This window comes from Sciurus carolinensis, unplaced genomic scaffold (genome assembly GCF_902686445.1).
Source record: "Sciurus carolinensis unplaced genomic scaffold, mSciCar1.2, whole genome shotgun sequence".
Classification (NCBI taxonomy): domain Eukaryota; kingdom Metazoa; phylum Chordata; class Mammalia; order Rodentia; family Sciuridae; genus Sciurus; species Sciurus carolinensis.
In genome coordinates this window covers 1396524-1418684 of record NW_025920137.1, presented here as the reverse complement: position 1 = coordinate 1418684, position 22161 = coordinate 1396524, and the positions used below count along the sequence as shown (strand labels likewise).

At 35.7% G+C, this 22161-nt stretch overlaps 1 long non-coding RNA gene across 1 annotated transcript in view; it reads right to left on the bottom strand.

The window, feature by feature from the left end:
• The window catches only part of LOC124974213 (uncharacterized), a 72980-nt gene extending 58337 nt beyond the window's left edge, over positions 1-14643 (bottom strand). Inside the window, exon 1 of the long non-coding RNA XR_007106764.1 lies at positions 14596-14643. This is a non-coding gene — a long non-coding RNA (uncharacterized LOC124974213). The remainder of the gene's footprint in view (positions 1-14595) is intronic.
• Between the last annotated feature and the right edge of the window lie 7518 nt (positions 14644-22161).

Sequence of the window (22161 nt, the reverse complement as noted above, 5' to 3'; positions counted from 1 at the left end):
ATTACTCTACCTTTAGATTAGGTAGAGGGGAGTGAAGGAATGGGAGGGGGAATGGGGGTAGGAAGGGTAGTAGAGTGAAACAGACATTATTATCCTATATACATATAACTATATGACTGGTGGTATTCTACATCATGTATAACCAAAAGAATGAGAAATTTTACTCCTTTATATATGATGTATCAAACTGCATTCTACTGTCATGTATAACTAATTAAAACAATTTTTTAAAAAATTTAAAAATGTGAGTGAAACTGAAAATGAGTCAATAGAAATTATTCAATTTGGAAATCAGAAAAAGAAAAAGATTTAAGGCAAAGTAAAAGAGACTTGGGGACTTCTAGGAAAATAGCAAAAGATAGAACCTTCTTGTCTTCACAGTCTCCAGACAGCAGAAAGCATTTGATACTGAAAAATAATTTTAAGAAATAGCAGAAAACTACCTAAACTTAACAAACCACTTAAACCTACAGATTCAAGAATTTGAATTAAACCCAAACAGAGTAAACCCAAATAAATTTAACCCTCAAATTATAATCAAACTGTTGGAAACTTAATACAAATAAAAATATTGTGACCCGAAAATAGGGGCACATTCCCAGTAAAGAAATAATTTGAATAACCGTAGATTTCTTGCCAGAAACTTCAGAAATAAATGGCATGATATTTTTCAATAGCTGAAAGAAAATAATTGCCAACTTGAAATTTTATATTTAGGAGGACTGTAAAGAATGAAGAAGTAACTAAAATAAGAGCATTTTTTTGTGCTAGCAGAGAGGATGAAAATGAATTACTAAATGAAGTTTTTCAGACATAATGGAAATGCTACCAGAAGAAATGGTACCTCAGAGATAATAAGCAAGAAAGTGACAGATACCTTGGTTCATATAATAGACTAGTATTATCCTCTTTTGTTTTCAAAAATATACTTAATAGTTGAAAGCAAAAGTAATACATAGTTTGAAAGTATTTTTCCCTGTATTTAAATGTAACACATAAACAACTATAACATAAAGGGAAGAAGGTAGAGACTTGTGTGGTATAGAAAATTCAGAAGTTTTCTATACTCCATTTAAATGCTAAAATATTGATTCCAATTAGAATACGAAAAGGTAAATATATAAATATGGTTTTTCAAAGTAACTAACTAAAAAACTACATAGAGAAATATAGTTTAAAAACCAAAAAGGAAGACATATTAAAGAAATAACAAATTTGTAAACCTAAATGCAAGTATATCAATGATCACATTGAATAGAAATGACCTAAACTCACCAATTGAAAGACAGATATTGTGTTGGGGATGTAGACCAGTGGTAGCTAGCAATTAGATCAGAAACTTTTCAACTGCTCCAAGACAACATATAGTCAACACTCCAACATAAATGAGTAAGCAAAAATTTCCTTGATAAGATTCTTAAAGCTCAGGAAATAATACCAAGAATTAATAAATGGGATCACATCAAATTAAAAAGCATCTGCATAGCAAAGGAGTAACAGCATAAAGAGAGAATGAATAGAACGTATTTGCCAGCTATGCCTATATATATACAGAATATCTACATATATATTAACATATATATATTTATATAAAGAATAAATACTTAACACCAAAAAAACCCTCAATAAATAAATGGGTAAATGAAAAAAAAAAAAAGATACTTCCCCAAAAAAGTATAACTGACTAACAAATAAATAAAAAATGTTTAACATCTTTAGTAATCCAAGAAATGCATATCAAAACTATGTTTAGTTTTTATCTCATTCCAGTTAGAATGACAATCATCAAGAATACAAATAATATGAAAATAAACACTGGTGAGGGTGTGGGGAAGAAGGAAAACTCTTGTATGTTGTTGATGGGATTGTAAATTAATACAATCAAAATGGATATCAGTATAGAGTGTCCTCCAAAGACTAGGTATGGAAATATGATATGACCCTGCTATACTTCTCCTCAGGGTCTATCCAAAAGAATTGAAATCAGCATACTATATTGATAAAGGAACAACTACTTTTTACAGTAGCACAAGTTACAATAGCTAAATTATGAACCCAACCTAGGTGTCTTGTCAATGGATTAATGGATAAAGAAAATGTTATAAATATATAGAGAGATAGCTATAGATATGCATATATATATACACACACACAATGAAGTTTTATTCAGCAATAAAAAACAAAATTATGTCATTTGTAGGAAAATGAATGGAACTGGAAAGTTTTTATTAAGTGAAATATGCCAGACTCAGTAAAGGGCCACATGATTTCTCTTATATGCAGAAACCAGAGAGAATACAGAATAAGAGATCTCTCATGAACATAGGAGAGAGACCAGTAGAGAAAGGAAAGGGGCAAAGGAGAAGGGGTGAGAAAGGGGAGGTACTCAGAAGTGAAATTGACAAGTTGTTATGTCCATATCAAATAGATCAAAATGAATCCCACTGTTATGTATAATTATTATATACCAATAAAATTTTTTTAAAAATTAAGTTGTATTAATTTATTAAATAAACATTGTATTAAGTTTCTAATGAAAGAAAATCCAAACTTTCTGTAAAGAGGAAGTCTCACATTTCTGAGTGTGTTTCAGGAAGTCCAATATCCCCCTTAGACTTGGAGGAATTGACTGTGAAGTATGACTGTTATGTCCACTGTGTGAAGATGGAAGATCCATGTTGCTTCTTTGGACTTTTTGGCCTCCATGACCCTCTGATGGAGTAAAAATGGGTGAAGGCTACATAATATTCCCTTGTATATATACTGCATTTTCTTATCCATTCAACTTTTGATGTATATTTAGGTTGTTTTCCTATGTTGACTGTTGTAAGTAATACTTCCAGGAACATGAGAGGGCAAATGTCTCTTCAACAACCCGTTTAAATTATTTTGGATAAATCCCAAGGATTGGACCTTTAGATTATCTGCTATTTCTATTTAAAATTTCCTGAGAAATTTTCATACTATTTTCCCTAGTGCCCGCACCATTTTACTCTTCCACCAACGGTTAACAATGGTACTAATTCTTCCACATCCTTGTTAATACATGTTTTTTAAAATAGTGCAGGTGTGACATAGTATCTCCTTGTGGTTTTGATTTGCATTTCCCTAGAGGATAGTGAGCATATTCTAATATACTCATGTCAATTTGTATGTCTTCCTTAGAGTTTTTTTTTTTTTTTTTTAGTATTCTGGCCACAAATGGGGTACATCATTTTGTTTCTATGGTTGTACACAAATATTAGTTTTGATGTAATCTCTCTTTTCTATCTTTTCTGTTTTTACTTGGGCTGTCATATCTAAGAAATAATTACCAAAACTAGTGCTGTTAATATTTTCAAAGTTTTCTTCTAGAATATATTTTTAGATCTTATATTTAAATTTTGAATCCATCCTGAGTTTATTTGGTGTCTGATATAAAGGTCCAATTTCATTCTCTTGTGTGGGTATTCAGTTTTCCAGCATCATTTGTTGAAGATTCCATCTTTTCTCAATTATGTTCTTGGGACCCTTATCTAACATAAGTTGGCTACATATTTCTAGTCTCCCCATTATATTTTTACATCTGTATTTTGGATTTTACATCTGCATACATTCTTACATCTGTATTTTTTACCAGTATCATATTATTTAATTACTATAGCTTGGTAATATACTTTGAAATAAGATGGATGTTTTGCTCATTTTTGAGATTATCTTGGTTTGCAGGGTCCCTTTTTGTTCCATGTGAATTTTAAAATATTATTTTTCATGTTATAGGCAATAGTGGTATTTATTTGACATATTCATGAATGCATATAACACAGTTTTCTCCAATCCAATCCCCAGTACTTCCTTCATCCCTCCCACTTTCCTCCTCTGATCCCCTTCTTCTACTCTATTGGTCTTCATTGTATTTTTTTTAAGATTTTAACTGATGCATTTTAGTTATACAGAAAATTAGAATACTTAGTGTCATATTCATATGTGTACATAGTATAATTTGACCAACTTCCAAAAATAAGAGGCTATGGACGATGGTGGAAGCAAGCTAGGCAACATTCCAGATCTCCTCACCACACAGAAGAAGGCAGCGAAGGAAAAGCAAAATGGGGGGGGGAGAGGTGGTGACTAAATAAATGCATTAAAACTCAATATTACATAGTCTGAGACCTGAAGAGATTGGAAGATGGTGTACCAGAGTAGAAAACAAACATAGAATGCCCTACCCCCCCACCCAAATTGGTGGATGGGGGGAGGGGCGTCGGAGAGAATGGGAAAGCAGACACTCCCTTAAGCTCATCCACTTAAAAACAGTTGAAAAGACAGACAAGGCGATCCAAGATGGCGGACTAGAGGGTGACTGCATCTCCAGTCGCTCCAGAACCCAGGAGTTAAGAAGGGGAGGCATTGAGAGACTCCGACTAAAATAGAGCCACGGGTGAGTCTGCAAACTGGGTAAAGCTCGGCCCGGGTGACAGGCCAGGTACAGGTGGCTTATCCGAGCAGGGCAGGGCAGCTAGAGTCTTCCACAGGCAGCCCTGCGCACTCCGGCAGTGGGCCCCTCCCACACAGCCAGCTTCTCCAGGTTCTCGGAGCAGGCCCCCTAGTGAGAGCCTTTCTGATCAGAACAAGCTCCAAGTCCCGGAGCCAGCGCGGCGTGCTCTGGCCCGCAAGCGACATCAGGGACCAGGACAGGGCAGCCAGAGACTTCCCCAAGCAGCCCGGTGGGAGGTGCCTTTCAAGGCTAGTTTCTCGGAGCAGACCGTCCAGTGAGAGCCTTTCTACATAGAGCCAGCCACAAGTCCCCGGGCCAACGGAGAGCTTCGATCCCCAAGCAGCCTCTGGGATCAGGGCAGGGCAGCCAGAGACTTCTCCAGGCGGCTCTGCCCACTCCGGCTGCAGGCTCTTTCCACGGGGCGATCCAAGATGGCGGCCTAGAGGGTGACTGCATCTCCAGTCACTCCAGAACCCAGTAGTTAAGAAGGGGAGGCATTGAGATACTTGGACTAAAATAGAGCCATGGGTGAGTCTGCCCACTGGGTAAAGCTCGGCCCGGGTGGCAGGCCCAGATAGAGGTGGCTTATCAGAGCAGGGCAGGGAAGCTAGAGTCTTCCCCAGGTAGCCTTCCACACTCTGGCGGTGGGTTCCTCCCACACGGCCAGCTGCACGGTGCAGGCCCCCAGTGAGAGCCTTTCCACACAGAGCCAGCTCCAAGCCCTGGAACCAGTAGGGGGCTAGGGGCAGCTTTCTTCGGAAGCACTGCATTATCAAGTTCCTCCAATACTTCAGGCTACTGAAGGTTGGGAGGTGATACACTGGAAATCTACCGGGACACTATAAGCCAATAGAGGAAATCTGCAATATCTCAGGGTCCCACTGACAGCTGACCAATATGAGAAAACAAGGGAAGAAAATGTCCCAAACAAACCTAGATACTACATCAATAAAACCCAATGACAGCACAGCAGAAGAAATGTCAGAAAGGGAGTTCAGAATGTACGTAATTAAAACGATCAGGGAAGCAAATGAGGAGATGAAAGACCAAATGCAGGCATTGAAGGAGGAGATGAAAGAGCAAATGCAGGCATTAAATGATTGCACCAATCAACAGTTAAAGACCAAATATGGGAAGCAAGAGATCATTTCAATAAAGAGTTAGAGATACTGAAAAAAAAAAAAAAAACAAACTGAAATCCTTGAAATGAAGGAAACTATAAACCAAGTTAAAAACTCCATAGAAAGCATAACCAATAGGATAGAACACCTGGAAGACAGAACCTCAGACATTGAAGACAAAATATTTAATCTTGAAAACAAAGTTGGCTAAACAGAGAAGATGGTAAGAAATCATGAACAGAATCTACAAGAATTATGGGATATCATGAAAAGGCCAAATTTAAGAATTATTGGGATTGAGGAAGGCTCAGAGAAACAAACCAAAGGAATGAACAATCTATTCAATGAAATAATATCAGAAAATTTCCCAAATCTGAAGAATGAAATGGAAAACCAAGTACAAGAGGCTTATAGGACTCCAAATATACAAAATTACAACAGACCCACACCAAGACACATTATATGAAAATACCTAACATACAAAATAAAGACAGAATTTTAAAGACCGCAAGAGAAAAGAATCAAATTACATTCAGAGGGAAACCAATAAGAATATCAGCAGATTTTTCAATCCAGACCCTAAAAGCTAGAAGGGCCTGGAACAACATTTACCAAGCCCTGAAAGAAACGGATGCCAACCAAGAATCTTAAACCCAGCAAAACTTACCTTCAAATTTGACGATGAAATAAGAGCCTTCCATGATAAACAAAAGCTAAAGGAATTTACAAAAAGAAAGCCGGCATTACAGAACATTCTCAGCAAAATATTCCATGAGGAAAAGATGAAAAACAACGATGCAAATCAGCAACAGGAGGCGCTAGCCTAAAGGAATAGCCAAAAAAAGGAGAAACCAAATCATGTCAAAAAAAACAAATATGAGTCAAATGACTGGGAATACAAAACATATCACAATAATAACCCTGAAAGTTAATGGCCTGAACTCATCAATCAAAAGACATAGACTGGCAGATTGGATTAAAAAGAAAAATCCAACAATATGCTGCCTGCAAGAGACTCATCTCATAGAAAGAGATACCCATAGACTAAAGGTGAAAGGATGGGGAAAAACATACCATGTACACGGACACAGCAAAAAAGCTGGAGTATCCATCCTCATTTCAGATAATGTGGACTTCAAACCAAAACTAGTCAGAAGGGATAAAGAAGGACATTACATGCTGCTTAAGGGAAGCATAAATCAGCAAGATATAACAATCATAAATATCTACGTCCCAAACATTGGCTCATCCACGTACGTCAAACAAATCCTTCTCAATTCCAGAAATCAAATAGACCACAACACAATAATACTAGGCGATTTTAACCCACCTCTCTCACCACTGGATAGATCTTCCAAACAAAAATTGAATAAAGAAACCATAGATCTCAATAACACAATCAACAATTTAGACTTAACCGACATATATAGAATATACCATCCAACAAAGAACGAATACACCTTCTTCTCAGCAGCACATGGATCCTTTTTTAAAATAGACCATATTTTATGCCACAAAGCTACTGTTAGCAAATACAAGAGGATAGAGATACTACCTTGTACTCTATCAGATCATAATGGATTGAAATTAGAAATAAATGACAGAATAAAAAACAGAAACTTCTCCAATACCTGGAGATTAAATAATACACTATTATATGATGAATGGATAACAGAAGACATCAGGAGGGAAATAAAAAAATTCTTAGAAGTAAACGAGAACAAAGACACATCATATCAAAATCTCTGGGACACCATGAAAGCAGTACTTAGAGGAAGATTTATTTCATGGGGCGCATTCAACAAAAGAAGTAGAAATCAACAAATAAACAACTTAACACTACAGCTCAAAGCCCTAGAAAAAGAAGAGCAGACCAATACCAAAAGTAGTAGAAGACAGGAAATAGTTAAAATCAGAGCTGAAATCAACGAAATTGAAACAAAAGAAAGAAATCAGAAAAATTAACAAAATAAATAGTTGGTTCTTTGAAAAAATAAACAAAATTGATAAACCCTTAGCCACACTAACAAAGAGAAAGAGGGAGAAAACTAAAATTACTAAAATTCGGGATGAACAAGGAAACATCACAACAGACACCAGTGAAATACAAAACATAATTAGAAGCTATTTTGAAAATCTATACTCCAACAAAACAGGAAAACTCGAAGACATCAACAAGTTTCTAGAGACATATGAATTACCTAAACTGAAGGAGGAGGACATACATAACTTAAATAAATCAATTTCAAGCAATGAAATAGAAGAGGTCATCAAAAGCCTACCAACAAAGAAAAGTCCGGGACCAGATGGGTTCTCAGTCGAGATCTACAAAACCTTTAAAGAAGAGCTCATTCCAATACTCCTCAAAGTATTCCATGAAATAGAAGAGGAGGGAACCCTCCCAAACTCGTTCTATGAAGCCAATATCACCCTGATACCTAAATCAGACAGAGACACATCGAGGAAAGAAAATTTCAGACCAATATCCTTAATGAACATCGACGCAAAAATTCTCAACAAAATTTTAGCAAATTGCATACAAAAATACATTAAAAAGATAGTGCACCACGATCAAGTGGGTTTTATGCCAGGGATGCAAGGTTGGTTCAACATTCAGAAATCAATAAATGTCATTCACCATATCAACAGACTTAATACAGCATCCCTTCATGCTCAAAACACTAGAAAAAATTGGGGTAGTGGGAACATTCCTTAACATTATAAAGGCCATCTATGCTAAGCCCATGGCCAATATCATTCTAAATGGTGAAAAAATGAAAGCGTTCCCCCGAAAAACTGGAACAAGGCAGGGATACCCTCTTTCACCACTTCTATTCAACATCGTCCTTGAGACTCTAGCCAGAGCAATTAGACAAACCAAAGAAATTAAAGGGATACGAATTGGAAAAGAAGAACTCAAACTATCCCTGTTCTCTGATGACATGATTATATATTTAGAGGAACCTGGAAATTCCACCAGAAAACTTTTAGAACTCATAAGTGATTTCAGTAAAGTAGCAGGTTACAAGATCAATGCTCATAAATCCAATGCATTTTTATACATAAGTGATGAATCTTCAAAAAGAGAAATTAGGAAAACTACCCCATTCACAATAGCATCGAAGAAAATAAAATACTTGGGAATCAATCTCACAAAAGAGGTGAAAGACCTCTACAATGAGAACTACAGAACACTAAAGAAAGAAATTAAAGAAAACCTTAGAAGATGGAAAGATCTCCCATGTTCTTGGATAGGAAGAATTAATATTGTCAAAATGGCCATTCTACCTAAAGTGCTATACAGATTCAATGCAATTGCAATTAAAATCCCAATGATGTACCTTGCAGAAATAGAGCAAGCAATTATGAAATTCATCTGGAAGAATAAAAAACCTAGAATAGCTAAAGCAATCCTCAGTAGCAAGAGCGAAGCAGGGGGTATTGCAATACCAGATCTTCAACTCTACTACAAAGCAATAGTAACAAAAACGGCATGGTATTGGTACCAAAATAGATAGGTAGATCAATGGTACAGAATAGAGGACATGGACACAAACCCAAATAAATACAATTTTCTCATACTAGACAAAGGGTCCAAAAATATGCAATGGAGAAAAGATAGCCTCTTCAACAAATGGTGCTGGGAAAACTGGAAAACCATATGCAACAGAATGAAATTAAACCCCTATCTCTCACCCTACACAAAACTCAACTCAAAATGATTCAAGGACGTCGGAATCAGACCAGAGACCCTGCATCTTATAGAAGAAAAAGTAGGTCCAAATCTTCAACTTGTTGGCTTAGGATCAGACTTCCTTAACAGGACTCCCATAGCACAAGAAATAAAAGCAAGAATCAACAACTGGGATAGATCAAACTAAAAAGCTTTCTCTCAGCAAAGGAAACTATCATAATGTGAAGAGAGAGCCTACAAAGTGGAATACTATCTTTGCCACTCATACTTCAGATAGAGCGCTAATTTCCAGAATCTATAAAGAACTCAAAAAACTCTACACCAAGAATATATATAATCCAATCAACAAATGGGCTAAGAAGATGTACAAGCAATCAACAGATATATGAGAAAATGTTCAACATCTCTAGTAATAAGGGAAATGCAAATCAAAACTACCCTAAGATTTCATCTCACCCCAATTAGAATGGCGATTATCAAGAACACAAACAACAATAGGTGTTGGCGAGGATGTGGTGAAAAAGGAACACTCATACATTGCTGGTGGGGTTTCAAATTAGTGCAGCCACTCTGGAAAGCAGTATGGAGATTCCTCAGAAAGTCTTGGAATGGAATCACTATTTGACCCAGCTATCCCACTCCTTGGCCTATACCCAAAGGACTTAAAATCAGCATACTACAGAGATACAGTCACATCAATGTTCATTGCTGCTCAATTCACCATAGCCAGATTGTGGAACCAACCTAGATGTCCTTCAATTGATGAATGGATAAAGAAACTGTGGCATATATATACAATGGAATATTATTCCGCAATGAAGAATGATAAAATTATGGCATTTGCAGGTAAATGGATGAAATTGGAGAATATCATGCTATGTGAGATAAGTCAATCTCAAAAAACTAAAGGACGAATGATCTCGCTGATAAGCGGATGAGGTCATATAATGGGGGGTGGGAGGTGTTAGCATTAGGGTTAGGGTTAGGTTTAGGGTTAGGGATAAGGAGTGTTGTAAGAATGAAGGAAAGAAGGACTGTATAGAGGGAAAAGAGGGGTGGGAGGGGTGGGGGGAAGGGAAAAAAATAATGAATCAAACATCATTGCCCTATGTAAACGTATGATTACACAAATGGTATGCCTTGACTCCATGTGCAAACAGAGAAACAACATGTATCCCATTTGTATACAATAATAATAAAAAAAAAAGAAAAGACAGACAAGATATAAAGCACAATAGTCATAGTGTACAAACAGCTTAAAACTAAATTGGGAAAAGAAAGCTGACCACAGGATCAGCGCCATCTTGTGGAGCCATTAACCAACCAATCATCTTAAATCAGCATAGCACCTTCTCATGCCTAATCAGCTGCAAATTAAACCAGAGGGAAGTCTCCTACAGTGGGCCTTTTAAAAATCTAAAGAACTTCTAGAAGGACCACTACTAGGCCTAAGTCATGAAAACTGCCCTCCCTCTCCCCTGTCCCTGTGAACAAGGGGAAAGGAGTGTGCTGGAGGGGACCTTCCCCTGGGAAATATAGCACTCCAAGTTCAGCCTGTTACCTGGGCAATGCAAAAGCTCAGAGCAGCATCCACTGGATACAGAGGTAACAAAGCAGCAGCTTTGGCTCTGAATAAAGGAAGGTCAATTCAGCAGGTCCCCAACTATTCACTCTGGGGAATGCACTGTAGGAAGACTAGGGACAGGCCTAAGATCCAGATTACAAGGCTGGGATTGCAGGATCTACCAGAGAGAAGCTGCCTGAATATCCAGTGTCATAGAAATCCAGTGGAGGAAATTGCCTGAGGCTATGCAGCAGATAGAGGCTAATGCCAGCGCAATCATAACTGGCAAGTAACAGGGCATTGTTCGAGATACTTACAGGTCCTTGCATTGGGAATCAATGCACACCATTCACAACCTGGGGCAGAAGAAACTAGAATCCAAGTGAACCACTAGAGACCCTTTATTCGTGTACCTCAGAGAGCTGTGTTACAGCCTGGGGAAACATTTCTAGACCACAGGTCACCTGTGGATAATCCACAGAGTTCTTGCACCCACAGTCACCATAACCTCCACCACTGTGAAAAGGTACCAGTAGAGGGAAATAGGTACACAGTGTCACACAACAATCACAGGGACACTCCAGAGCCTACCTCCTGAACAACTACACACGATAGAAACATTGCGCCAACTGAGCAGTCAGGTGCAGGCCCTTGAGCTGACCAAATAGAAGCCACTAGTAGGATGATCAGAGCAACTAGGAAATTGGCTTCTGTTCCCTAGCAACTCAGGAGAGATCCACGGCCTATGATTAATGGACAACTGCTAAATGTCCAAACCCCAATGAAATCCAAACCAAGATTCAACAAGAATTTTATTCACCTGGACATGGTATACTATGAATAATTCTAACATCAACTTTGATCACATAAAAATCTTATTAATTTGAAGGGTAATTGTTAACCCAATAGCCAACTTTGCACATTCAACCCATTTAAATATATTTCATCTAATAGTTTAAAGCATTAATTGGAATCTATCTTCCTATGTTTGTTTTCCTAGATCCAATTTATACCTGCTTCTCTTAACCCCTACTCACCCTGTGGCACTATCTGCTACAACCTCAAATAATACCCCATCTATCTCTCTCTCCTTTCTACCTTAGTATAAATTATCCTTTTACAGTTCTCTCTCTCTCTCTCTCTCTCTCCTTCCCTTCCTCCCTCCCTCCCTCTTTTTCTCTTTCTCTCACTCTTTTTTCTTCTCCTATTTCCCAATCTTATTCTTCCCTCCTTTAGCTCCTAAATAAGCTTACTAAATTTAACAACTACAACTAATTTTTTTACCTGTCCCAGAACTTTATTATAAGCATATACCTGAATTTGAGGAACATCAAAGATCAACTGCAACAAGGTTTTGTTTTATTAAGATTGAACAGAACAAGGCCTGGCCCAGAAGTGTCTATAGTAAATAGGGCTCAGAGGCATCAGATAAAGTGGGACTGATATTGGGACCAGCATACATCACACAGTGAATTAAAATATCATTATCTGGATATTTACTCAACACAGGGCTCTTAAGAAAAAGAAGCCCACAAAATAGTTCTTCATTTAAAATAAGAAGTCTGAATCACACTCATAGATGGGTAGACATATAGAAAATATAAAAAAGCAACAGAATAAACCATACCAAAGAACCTAAAATGCCACAACAAAAGATTTCATTGACAACACAGTGGAGGAAATGTCAGAGAAGAAATTTTAAAAGTTCATAGTTAAACTGTACTATGAGCTAAAAGATGATGTAAAAAGTGAAATTAGAGAGAAAAAGCAGGAAGTGAAGGATAACTTCAATAAGGAGATTGAGATTCTGAAAAAAAAAAAGCAGAAATTCTAGAAATGAATGAATCAGTAAACCAAATTAAAAATTCAATGGAAAGCATCACTTATAGACTAGAACACTTTAAGACAGATTTTCAGATCTCAAAGACAAAGTACATAATTATTTTTTTAAAATAGAGGATTGGACCGGTTGATTTTATTTTAAATTTTTTTTAGTTATAGATGGATACATACTTTTATTTTATTTATTTATTTTTATGCAGTACTGAACATCAAGCCCAGTGCCTCGCACATGCCAAGAATACTATACCCATAAAATTAAGCTTCAGAATTGAGGATGAAATGCAAATCTTCCATAATAAACAAAAGTTAAAAGAATTCATAACTGGAAACATGAACTACAAAACATACTCAAAAAATATTTTATGAAGAAGAAATAAAAAATAAAAATGAAAACCAGCAGAGGGAGGACCTACACTAGATAAATAGTCAACCAAAGGAGAATTGAATTCAATTTAAACACTAGAACTAAATCAAAATGACAGGAAAAAAATCATCTCATAATAGTGACATTGAATATAAATGGTAGACCATTTACAAAGACATAGACCAGCAGATTGGGTTAAAAAACAAGACTCAACAAAATGCTGTTTTCAGGAGACTAACCTCATAGGCAAAGATATTCACAGATCGAAGGTGAAAGGATGGGAGAAAACATACCATTCACATTGATCATGTAAACAAGATGGGATTACTATTCTTGTATCAGATAAAGTAGACTATAAGCTAAAATTAATCAGAGGCAAAGAAGGTCATTTCCTACTGCTTAAGGGAATTATGCAACAGTCAGAAATAATACTTGTAAATATTTAGCCCTAAATGATGGAGTATCTATGTACTTCAGACAAAATCTTCTCAATGTCAAGAATCAAATAGACCAAAATACAAAATACTGGGTGACTTTAATACACCTCTCCTGTCACTAGAGAAATCTCAAAAAATAAAAATAAAAATAAAAACTGAATCAAGATCTTATAGAACTAAAAAATAAAATCAATAATTTGGACTTAACAGATATATAGAATATTTCATTCAGCAATAACTGAATACACTTTCTTCTCAAAAACACATAGAACATTTTCTTAAACAGACCATATTTTAGGCCACAAAGAAAATTGTAACAAATACAAAAAACAATTAGAGATAATACCTTGCATTCTATCAGATCATAGTGGAATAAAATTAAAAATCAATGATCAGACGAAAAATAGAAAACACTGAAAGCTGGGGACTAAATAATATACTTTTGAATGATTACTTGATAGCAAGAGAAATTGAGGGAGAAATAAAAAATACAGGTAAATGAGCATAGTGATACAACAAATCAAAATCTCTGGGACAGTATGAAGACAGGTCTAAGAGAAAGGTCATAGGATTAAGCTCATAGAAAAAGAATAGAAAGATATCATAGAAATAATCTAGGGGGCTGGGGATATAGCTCAGTTTGTAGAGTGCTTGTCTTGCAGGCACAAGGCCCTGGGTTCAATCCCCAGCACCCTCCCCCCTACACACACACACACACACACACACAAAGAAATAATCTAACATTACCTCTAAAAGCCCTAGTAAAAGAAAAAACCAACAACAAAATAAGTAGAAGAGAGGAAATAATTAAAATCAGAGCCAAAATCAAAGAAATTGAGATTTCAAAAACAATACAAAAGATCAACAAAACAAAAAGTTGGTTTTTTGAAAGAAGATACAAAATTGATAAACCCTTAGGCAAACTAACAAAAAGAGGAAAAAACTCATATTACTAAAATCCTAGATGAAAAAGGAAATATCATCACAGACACTATTGAAATTCAGAGAACTATCAGAAACTATTTTGAAAATTTATACTGCAATAAGCTAGAAAATCTTAAAGGCATTGACGAATTTGCAGAGATATACAACTTACCTAAATCTGATCCAAAACCTTGGAAGTAGATCAGATACTCTGCAACTCCTAGAAGAAAACACAGGGTCAACACTCCTGCTTTTAACCACAGGCAACAAATTTCTCAGTTGGAACCCTAAAACTCAGAAAATAATTCTTAGAGTTAATAAAAAGGAAAGTATCAAATTAAAAAGCTTTTGCAGAGCAGAGGAAACAATTAGAAATTGAAGAGAACCCACAGAATGGGAAAAAGTCTTTGCTAGCTACTCTTCTCACAAAGGATTAAATATCTAGAATATATAAGAGCCCAAAAAGTTTACACCAAAAATTCAAATAACCCAATTCATAAATGGGCAAATGAATTACACACTTTTCAAAAGAAATACAAATGGCCAACAATACAAAAAATGCTCAACATCATTACTATTTAGGGAAATGCAAATCAAAACTACACTGAGATTTCATCTCACACCAGTCAGAATGGCAGTCATTAAGAATACAAATACTAATAAATGCTGGAGAGGATGTGGGAAGAAAGGATACTTTCACACAGTTGGTGGGACTATAAATTAGTATAACCACTATGGAAATCAGTATAGAGGCTCGTCAAGTCTAGGTATTAAAAAAAAGACTAAGCATGGAAACATCATATGACCCAGCTATACCACTCCTTGGTATTTATCCTGAAGAATTAAAGTCATCATACTACAGTGATACATGCTTTTACCCATGTTTATAGCAGCACAATTCACCATAGTCAAACTATGGAACCAGCCTAGGTGTCCATCAGTGGAAGAATGGATTAAGAAAATGTGGTATACATATATAATGGAGCTTTATTCAGCTATAAAGAATAATGAAATTATGACATTTGTAGTAAGATGGATGGAACTAGAGGTTATCATGTTAAGTGAAATAAGTCAAACTCATAAGGTTAAAGATTGTATGTTTTCTCTCATATTTGGAAGATAGAAAAGAAAAAGGAAAATGAAGATGAGGGCAGAGCTCATAAAAATCAAAGGGAGATCTTTAGAGGAAAGGGACCAAGGTGGGGCAGAAGGGGGAGAGCAAGGGGAAGTGCTGGGGAGCGATATTGGTGAAATTATATTATGTGCATGTACAAATATGCAACAACAAATCGCATCATTATGTATAACTATGCACCAATAAAAATCTGGGGGAAAAACAGTCTCACAAAATTAAAGAACAGTAACACAATTGGGACAGTTAAAGCAATGAATATCGGTAATTTTTATGACTCAAAATAATTAAGAGATCATATTATTGGCATAAGAATAAAGAAAAATAACTTTGGTACAGAATTCAAAGTCTAGAATATATAGGTCTATATAGACAGATACCTGATGTATGACAACAGTTTTACTTCAGAGATATGAGGAAATAAATAAAACAACCTTCAATTGAAGATACACTACAAAATACCATTGTCAACTAGTAAAGAAAAGTAAACTACAGTCACAATGAGGTACCACATAACATACTCACTAGAATGGGGAAGACTGATGATGCCAAATGCTGTGGTGGTGGGAATATACATTTGTTCAAATACTTTGGAAAACTGTTTGGCAATTTATGTTGTTTGCATTTAGAAATAATGTACTACCCAAATATTTCACTTCTAGGTTTATACCCATTGTAAGTCATACATAAATATATCAAAAGACATGTGCAAAAATTTTCATGAAAGCATTATTCATAATTGTTAACCACCAGAAGCAACTGAATGCCCATCAATAATAAAATTGATAAATTGTATATAGTTATACAATTAATACTATAAAGTAATGATAATTCATAAACCACTGTTATATAAAAATACATAAATGAATCTCATTATATAAACAAAAGAACCCAGAGACTAAATAGTACATCTTCTACATTTCTATTAAAATAAAGTTCAAAATACACAAAAAGTAGTCTGTGGTAATGATAATACAGGTAGTAGCAGCCTTTGGGGTAGATAATGGATAGAGTTTGGAAGGGGAATAAAGAGTTCTGAGATTCTGGCAATGTATTTCTTGGTAATATTTGGTGGTTACATATACATTCACTTTATTATTTGTGCACTTCAGTGAAAATTGTATTAAAAAAAGTGTTTTCCCTACTTCATTTATTTATTCTATTCTTATTCATATCATTATAGATCACAGATATTTATTTTAAATAATGTCTTAAGACCTATTACTACTACAATTTATTGTATTCCTTAGATTGTTCCATTAAGAGCTCCTTCAAGTTAGTTCTTTGTCTTTTTTACATCTCTCCATTATTTTTAAGCACTTCCTTACTCTCTGGCATCACAAGATATTGATCTTACACTTTCTTGTCCAACATTTTAATCAAACACTTTCCTAAAACTTGCTGGTTCTTTTTATTGGGTGAACTTCATCCTTATTTTTCTGATCATGGTAGAATGAGCATCCTTTTTGGTAATTCAAAGCTCTGAATTTTTTTTTTATAGTTCTTCCCACCACTGAATCTAGCTGGACTGATTTTGGTTCCTGGGATGCTAAACCCCTGTGAACCCTCACATGCTTTGTCTTCAGTATTGTACTGTATTTAGTATTACATAGTATTGTTTTTAGTATTTATGTTTTGCATTTTGTTTTTAAATTTATAAATTAGCAATAATTTTATTATAGAAACTTATTTTCCTTGGAAAAATACTACCTCTGTAAAAATGTAGTATAGTCATTTTCTCATTTTCTTTCACTTTTATTTGCCAAATTTTGAAGTTATCTGTTCTTTATTTTGTTCTGCTTTCTACGACCCTAGGTGAATGTTAAAAGGGAAACTTCTTAAAGTCTGGGAAGTAAAAAGAACTTTTGAACTCACTGCCCCAGTGTCTTTGGGGACCAGTAGTTATGAAGATACTGTCAGGGCACTTTTTGCTTACTGTAACTATAAAGCCTTCCTCTAGGAAACACTCCTTGGGAAGAGTCTCTCTTGTCTGTTTAAAAGAAAAATCTCTTTGTTTACTAGAGGAGGTCTTCTTTCTTAATCTTCCTGCTTCAGAACTAATAATTTCCAGGCTATTCATATTGCAGTCTTATAGTCAAAAGCCTAAAACATTTCACAAGCACCACTAGATGCTAACACACGACTTCCTCTTGTATCAAAATGAGTTTCTATGTGCCCACACCAAACCTCCAGGCAGAATCTTATTTAGTCTCCTATACCTATAATCCTTTTGCTTGTATTTTAAAATAGCACAATTCCTCTAAGCATGATTTAGAGTCCCAAATATCCATATTGGACCTGACAGACAAAGGTTAGTTTTCCTTTACCACTCAGCTACATCCCCAGTGTAGTTCCCAGTGCTTTTCTTTTTACTCCCCAGAGTCTCTCTAAATTAATGAGGCTGGTCTCAAGCTTGCCAACCTTCTGCCTTAGCCTGCTGAGTATCTGGAATTTACAGGCAAGTGCCTGGCTAGGTTTCTTAATATCCAGATCTCTCTAAGAGAAAGATAGTTCAATAGGAAAATTTAAAAAACAAAAAGAGACAATTCTCAGATGAGGAAATGTGCATGTCAATCATGTTGGTAATCAAGAAAATGCAAAGTAAAACAATAAATAATAGTGAAATAATTTTATCATAGATGTATAGTACTCGGTGCAAGCAGAGAATACAGGAGAAAAGACCCTATTCCTCTGCTGTGTGTGAATTGCTATAATCTTTGTAGCACAGAATCTACAGCACCGAGGGATACAAAACATACTCTTTGATCTGTAGAGAAAAAGTTCCAGTATATAAGGATCCATATGTGCTATGATTTTTATCCAGACTTAAACTAGTAAATATTTGACTTTGGAGTGTGTTCCTTAAAACCATTGTAGGGATTTAAGCTAATATATACAAAATGCATTTGCAAATTAGTTATCAACGCTAAAACATATGGCAATATGGAAACGCTGTGGGATTTCCAAAAGAGGATCCCAGCTTTCCTACCCTGACTCCTCATTCACTGTCCTCTGAATCTGTGTCCTTACAGGACAGCACTCCAAGGAATTAATGAAAGAACAACTACATAAAAGAGAAGTTCTGCTTCCTCAGCCCAGAATAGCCACTAGGGAAGGCAGCTTCCTAGAACTCTGACTACCAGACTTGTTGCTATTTCTCTTGAGTACTAATTACTCTCAGAAAGCGTGGAAAGGGGACAAGAAAAGTCTATGTCCTGGAGGCAGAGACAGCCCTGACTGCATTTGCAGGAGTCCCAGAGCTGGTCATTAGATACCTATCTCTGCTGGCTTTATAACATCTCAAGGAGGCTTGTCTGCTAGTGGGTGCTTGGGGGAGTTTAGAGCCTTTGGGGTGCTTCAGGAACTTCTTGTAGCCACAGAGGACCATGGGAGCCTCTGTTAAATCTCTTACAGTAGATAAGGAATGGAGGGTTTGTGGAATTAAGATAACTAAGAGAAAAATTTACAAGCTAGAGTAATCATGTGTCAAGAGAAAAAGCGGTTGTAGAGGACACTTTCCTTGGATACTCTTATACCTTTATGCTAATGATGTCCCAAGTTAGTGAGCAGGCTTTTATAAAATCCTTCAAGGTCAGTATTATTACCTTGATTAATGGGGAAGATATATAATGTTCATAGGACTTCCTCTCTGTCACCCTAACCTAACATGTATTCCTTACCCCATCTCCCACAGACTTAACCATTACCTTACTAATATATAAAAAATGAATTTGGAAGTTCATTACCAATAACTAGGATGTCAAGCTCTTTTTAAAAAATAAGGTGTAAAGTAAGTGCTTAATGTAATGAGTGAGTTAGCTAGAACTTAGCTAGAGTTAATTCTATCAGAACCTGTGTCTATCCAGAAAAGTAGGAAGACATAAGTAATGTGCAGTCAGACAACATAAGGACACCATTCCATAACTTGCCTGTCATGTACTTGTCACAAGTGGTTCCACCTCCAAAATATTTCTCTTGAGTAAAGTGACCTAAAACCACAGAAGATCTCAGTACCTTTGGACTAAAAATTGTGCTATTGAGAGTTTGTGGTATGGCTTTGTCATCTGGCTAAATAAAGTCATCATAACTTAATAAAACAAAGCAAAGTAGGCATCAAAGAAACTCTAAAATACTAAAAAAATTAACATACAGTAAATATAACTTCACAAATAAGTTTTGGTGTTTGAACAATTAATTATTTTCAAAAATAGTTACTTTGTAATATATCAAAAAATAAATTCTAGTTGAATTAAAGAATTAAATATGAACCAATGAAACTAAAGAAAAAATAGAGAATATTTAACATATCTTAGTAGCAAAACCTAACTCAAAAGTAAAAATAAGAGGAGAGAGAGAGGAGGAGGAGGACAAAAAAGAAGAGAAGGAGATATAAATGTGATATCATATTTAATAATTATAGAACATTTTAAGCTTCTGTATGTTGAAAAATTCTGGAATACATGGGAGAAAGAATTAATTTCTTAATATGTAAAACACTTATTTAATCAATATGTAAACTATAAGCAATCTAATAGAATTATAAAGTACAAAAATAGAAATTAACAAAAGAAGAATTTCTAATGCTTGTAAATGTATGAAAAGCAAACTCACTACTGATTACTTAGAAGAGCATGATCCAGATGCTGCCTACAAAATGTCAAAAACCAAGATGTGCATTAATATTCAGTGTTTGTGAGAGTGCAGACAATAACCCCTATAATGAACTACTAGGAAATAGAGCAGAAATGACCTCAATGTTTCCCCTGTCCCTAGGGAAACAGAGAACATATGCTAACTGCAGGACAACTTGCTTCTAAGAGGATGGGAAAAGATGAACTTGGGATACATTTGCTCAGTTTTACTCTCAAAATTAACCAATAACATAGGCCATCTCTAGCCTCAGAGTGAATGAACTAGAAGAAGGCTAAGGTGCTACACTTGGAAGTGCTGCCTCTGCATGGAAAGACGCATCAGGAATTGGGGAAAAGTCCTCCACTCCAATGATAAACAGTCCATTGTCTCGTCCCACCCCCAACTATTCACTCATATTATTTTTCTATTGCTGAGTAATAAGTTTACCAGATCAAACAGCAGTAACAAAATTTACCAGATTAAAACAGCACCCAATTATTATCTCACAACTTCTGCTCGTCAAGAATCTGGGCATGTTTCAACTGGGTCTTCAGCAAGACTGCAGTCATGGTGTCTGTCAAGGCTTGGTTCTCATCTGGAGGTTCAAATGGTGATAGATCCTCTTTCAAGTTCACTCTAATTATTGGTATAATTCAATACAGAGAGTTCCAACCAGCCTCTTAGTGGTTATTGGTGGAAGCCACCCTAAGCTCTTAGAGGCTGCCTGCAGTCTCTTGACACTTGACCTTCTTCATTGGCCCTCTCACCACAGCTAGCATGAGATAAAGAGAAAGAAATATTGGCAAGATAGAGCTTCATATAACATAATGTAATCATGGAAGCAATGTCCTATCATCTTTGCCATATTGTATTGGTTAGAAGTAAGTTAAAGTTCTTACCTACTCAAGGCTAGATCACACAAGTTCTGAACATGAGGAAGTGAAGAACATGGGGACCCTCTGAGACTCTGTCCAGCACACTACTACATAAGAGGGACCACATTTACCCCAGATAAAGGGATGATCACCTTTCTTCACTCTTCTTAACCCATCATATTTTATAATCTGTAATTTACAACACTCAAATTCCAAGTATCATATTTCTCCATTAATCAAGATTACTAGTTATAAAATGATATATATTCAAACCAAAACTAGCTTATGAGGATAAATGTATTAACTCACAAACACAAGAGATAAAATAATGTCCCACTATAAGAAGGGTCTCAAGAAAAATCTAAAACTAGGACATCAAATACTACCAGGACATTTTTTCCACCTCTGGTAAATGCATCTCTTTCTGTTAGCTTCATTGTCACTTACTGTGGTAAACTATTTTGAGCAGTGTTAAACATGGCTACTGATAGCACTTGAGTTTTACAAATTATAACACCTGTAACTGCGATGATATGGACCCATTTTCAATTCAATGTTAAAAATATTATATGAGGGACTTTCATGTCCATGAGTAATGGAGTAATGCAGGAGAGAGAAAAAAAAGATCTTGATGAGATCAACTTGAAAACCAGATCATATATATCTGAAGCACTTGGGATCTGTTAAGTCAAACAGGATTAGAAGCACTAATATTTCACAGAGCAGGGTGTAATGGATTGATTAGATGAGGCCCTACGGTCATTTTTTCCCTGAAAGCATTTGTTAATTTTTAGCATAGAGTAAAGAGGTTAAGAATCTGGACATTCGTGATGTGATTCTATATTTGGAAGATCAAAAAAATTCTACCAAAAATCTTCTAGAACTTATAAATGTATTCAGCAAAGTAGCAGGATATAAAATCAATACCCATAAATCAAACACATTCCTCTACATCAGTAATGAATCCACTGAACCAGAAATAAAGAACACTACCCCATTTACAATCTCCTCAAAGAAAAAATACTTGGAAATCAATCTAACAAAAGAGGTGAAAAAACTCTAAAATGAAAACTACAGAACACTAAAAAAAGAAATTTAA